The following is a 4989-nucleotide window of genomic DNA, read 5'->3' on the forward strand; positions in this document are numbered from 1 at the left end:
GCAGGGGTTGGACTAGATGACCTTCTGAGGTCCCTTCCAATCCTAACTTTCCATGATTTTGTGAATTGGACCTTTATGGCTGTTAACAGGCATAAAATAAAATTTAAACAACCCTTCAAATTGCTTTAAATTAAATCCTGGATATAAATTTCAACCAGTACCAGGTTAGCGGAAGTATTTCCCACAGAGTATAGGCTACAAGGATTAGATCATGTAAACCAGTGCCTTTTCTAATTGCAGTCTCACAGAATGGATAGTCTTGGTCAGAATGAAATGCATGCTGAGTATGAAAAGTGGCACATTTTGCCCCCATGATTGTGCTTGTGCTTGTGTAACCCCTAGAGCCCACACTCAGCTGCCAAGGTAATAGGAAACTATGTAAAATGTTAAATAGATACTTCCTTATGTTTTAAATATCTAAAAACAGATTCCCCCACCCCCATGGGCACATTAATCATTTTTCACATTTTTCTGAAACTATGCACATACACACACACATACCTTGCATTCTCTCACATACAGCAAACTCCTTTTTTCTTAAACCCATCTGCTGGAAATTGGGGCACATGCTATAAGTGAGAAATATGGTAATAGCAATTTCTGCCTCTGGTGGAGGGAGGAGGGAACAAAAGTAATGCTGTATGTGTTGCACAGGGGCCAGTGCTCAGATGGAAGCTCATGTTGTAGAAGCTACTACGTAGTTATTTATTGTTACTTTTCCTAGTATTTGCAAGGAAATATCTGTTTTCTTGATATTGCCTTTCAAAAACAAGGCACAGTTCTCATTTGGGGGCATATTGTGTGTGAAGAAATATGGTGTGGGAATGTAAATATAAGAACTATATATAACTATATACACATATACATACATATACACTAAGCCTGTGCAAAATTTTGCCACCAGTTTTGTTTGGATGCTGTTTCGACTCGTTTTGAGGTCACAACAGTGAAATTTAAATGAAACAGATATCGTTGAAACAGGCTTGAAACAAAATGAGGCAAGTTGAAACATTTTGCCATTTCAACACTGTTTCAACGTTTCGTCCATAGGCTATAATGGGGAAGGTTGAAACAGCCTATAACTGCTGAGGCCATGAAGCCTGCCAGCTTTCAAGGAGATAGGTGCAGGGGTTCTGGGTTCTGGGCCCTGCACCTCTAGCTGCTGACTGGCAAAACACATGGCATGGGTGCTTGTGGGACTGTGTTTGTCTTGGGGCAGAGGGGAGTGAAAACTACAGGCCTGCTAGGCCCTGCTGCGCCCCATGGAACTGGTGCAGATTTTGGATGCAAGCACCAGAACAGAAGGATTTTTTTATTCTCACAGCCATATTGGCAAGGGTAGACTGACTTTTTTTTACATGCCCCAAAGCAGCTCCTGGACATATCTGGGGATATCAGGAGGTACAATTTAAGTTGTCACAGTTTGATAGGTGGATGGTGTCCTTTACAGGCACTTATTGTATAAGGAGTCTTATTTTCAGATACCTGGAGTTAAAAGTGGACATACAGGAAATCACCCCCCAGAAAAGCTGAGGAATGTGGCTTCAGGCATCCTAACGTCTGGTTTAATGAGGAAACAACTCCTTTAATTCAGGTGCATCAATCCTCATAAAAGAGAAGGGCAGTGTTCTCTCAGAAACAAGCCTGGACCAGGTTGAGGGGTGGGAAGATAATGGCACCCAGGAGAAATAATTAAGAAGCAATGATGACTTACAATGTGTAATTTATTGCCGGATAATTCAAAGATGAATTAAGTAAAGATGCGGTATCTTTTGTATTGTCTGTCTTTCTGCATAGCTGGGACATTTCTTAGCCATATATACACACTTCATTACATATGTAAATAACCTAAGAATATAAATAGTAATATATGTTCTAATTCACATATAAAATGTTAACCAGCTTCTTCAGTGGCTATACACTCCTGGTCTTCATTAAAGTAAGTTTTAGATTATATGAAAAAGCAAATTCTTAAATAATTGCAAGTAAAACATTTCATGTCTATTACTGCATGCCTATAATGTAATTTGGCACAATGAGAGTGTCTACACATGAATTTGTGTGCGCCTAAACTTAATCTGCCTTAGGCTAAGGCACATCAAGGCAATTTATGCACATGCCTACATGTGCATACCTTAAGGCATACCTTAAGGCACCTTAATACAGCTTACTGGGCAAATGCCTGCCCTGAACAGCACCCTGGACATTCCCCCACATTCATAGCCACTCTGGGACCTGCGGGTGGTAGGCAGGTGCTGCTGTGGGAAAATGGTCAAGGTCAGTGCAAAAAATGAGCCCATTCCTGGCTGGAGAGTGCAGAGAAAGGTGCGGGGCACACCCAGGGGCCATAGGGTCTGTCAGCAGTACGTACAGAGCCAGGGCCAGAACAACAGGTACCAATGCTGCCGGACCTGCTGCTCCAGCTCTAGCATCTGCACCTTGGAAAACAGCACCCACCACTTCTTGGTGGCACCTGGCAGCAGCACAGGGCCCCACAGGCTCAACTCCAGCCCACACAGTTGACATAGATATCTTAAGGCACCTTAAGGTGTCTACATGTCCCTTAAGATACCTTCACTATTCACGTCTAAATTTGATACCTGCTCTATGCAGGTATCAAATTTAGGTGAATTTAGCCTTAAATCACCATTTTTAAGACACATTAAGGGCCTGCACATGTAGACCCTTGCATTTAATATGCCTTAAAAATGGGATTTTAGGCTAATTGCACCTAAAAGCGGCATGCGTAGACATGCCCAATGTGTCTTATATAGGAATTTTCACATTCAAGATATAGTGAAGTGATTTAATCCCTCAGTATTCTTTTCTGAAGACTAAATTACCCCAATTTTCCTGCCTTTCCTTTGGTTTCATGATTTCTAATCAAATTTTTCACATCTTTCTCCAAGTGCAGTGTCCAAACCTGGACCAAGTACACCAGGTAAGATCTCACTAAGCTACATGTGATGCTATGTCACCATAACAATGCATAATGATGACATAGCATTAGCAGGCACAAAATGTGACACCACAGCTGTGTCACCGTAGCAACTTGCTCACTTAGTGCAGTGCTTTGCTATGGTGATATAACAGCTAAAAATAACTGTGCACTGCCAGCACCGTGAAATTTGGGCTGTTACTGTGCTATACTTCCTTTTGGAAGTGCTAAATAACAGTACAGTAACAATGGCGGCATGGGGACACAGAGACACACCCACTGGTACTGAATACAGTGGAAGTCTTCTGCACCACACTTCTAATATGTTACTCTGTATGCTATTCACTTTTTTCTTTACAAAAATTATTATAGTTGGCTCATAAATTCCAGATCCTTTCCTTCAGTACTGCAGTCTAGCCAGTTACTACACGTACTGTATTTGCACATTGATTAGTTCTTCCTTAGTTTAGTACTTTGCACTTGTTATTAAATTTCATCCGATTTATTCCTGTCTTTTTTTTTCAGTTTTTCAAAATCTTTTTGAATTCAAACCCCTGCAATATCTGTTACCACACCCAACTTGATGTCATTTGCAAATTTACTACTGTACATTCAGTTCCATCCTACAAGTCATTAATGAGGATATTGAAAAGTATAGGGCACATGTACTTTTCCATGGGGAATCTTACTTGATACCTCTTTCCAATTTGGCATTATGCCTCTTATAAGAAGGTACAAAGGTGCTGCTTAAAACTATGTTTAATGAAGTACCTGTGCTAAAACTTGCAGCAGTTTTTAAAAAGGTAAAATGTATCAATTCTGCATGAAATAAGTCTGTGCATACACATAGTAACCTGCCTATATGTTTATTATTTTTAAATTTGCTCCTCACTTCCATGTGCTAAGGGAGAGCAGAACTTGACAGTAAAGGGGTGCAGGAAAGGGCTGCAGAGAGAAGTTGTGGGGACAGTGGGCAAGCAGGATATTTATTTTCACTGCTGTAACAATGGGAGAGAGATAAATTCGAGACAAACCTCCAATAATTAGATTCTATATCTGGAAAAGTATAACAAATTTATAAATTTTCCATATATCGAAAATAATTATTGGGGGGCTCATCTTATAGTTAAGTAAATTCAAACAATGTATGGATATCAGTTAAAGTTGCTGTATAATGCAGTGAAAATGGCACAAACTTAATTCAGCCTTCAGCCCTTCAGCACCCATAATTTCACCACCACCACAAGCAAAACAGATCTCTTCCCCACCATACAGCCCCCAGCCACACACCACCTCTTTCTACACATTTCTCTGATACTATAAGCATACAAATATGAATGCGTAAAGCAGTCTTAATGGTCACACAACACCATGTGCTTTGTATATTAATTTTCAAAACATTAGTTTTGCTTTATAAAATCTCAAGCAAAGTGAAAATTTTTCTTTTATTGACAAAAATAAATAAACCACCAGCTAACTTACCAGCTCCTAAAGTGGCAGAGTTGTTGCATGGAGATCCTGATCTTCATTAAATATACTGTTACTGTGTCAAAGATTGTAATCCTCATGGGTGCGTCCACACCTGCAAGCACGTGTGCTTGCAGCAGCTGAAATACAAGCGGTGCAAATTTGAGCCAGGGCTTTTTGCCACAGCACGTGTGCTCAGACATGCACTTTGTTGTGGAGCAAATTGTGCCACTTGGGGTAAAATAAACCTGCCTATTTCCTCCCAAATCTGCAGCCAGGGGGAGCTAGAGCCTGGGGCCAGCACCTGTACTGTCCCCAGCAGTATAAAAAGCTGCCCTGTCCTGGCCCCAGCAGTACAAAAACCTGCCCTGGTAAGCAGCTCAGGGCTACTTGCTCTCTGGAGCTTCTGGGGCTCAGCCACTTGGTACCTGGGGATACTACCCCTTGTGCCAGCTGAACTGCTACAGCATCCCAAATCAATTTTTTAAAATACCCCAAAATCCATTTTTTCCCACAATTAACACAAAAGACCACTCTACACATACACACACACACACACACACACACACACACACACACACACA

This window comes from Gavialis gangeticus, unplaced genomic scaffold (assembly GCF_001723915.1).
Source record: "Gavialis gangeticus isolate Ggan-Ray unplaced genomic scaffold, GavGan_comp1, whole genome shotgun sequence".
In the NCBI taxonomy this organism is placed as follows: Eukaryota; Metazoa; Chordata; order Crocodylia; family Gavialidae; genus Gavialis; species Gavialis gangeticus.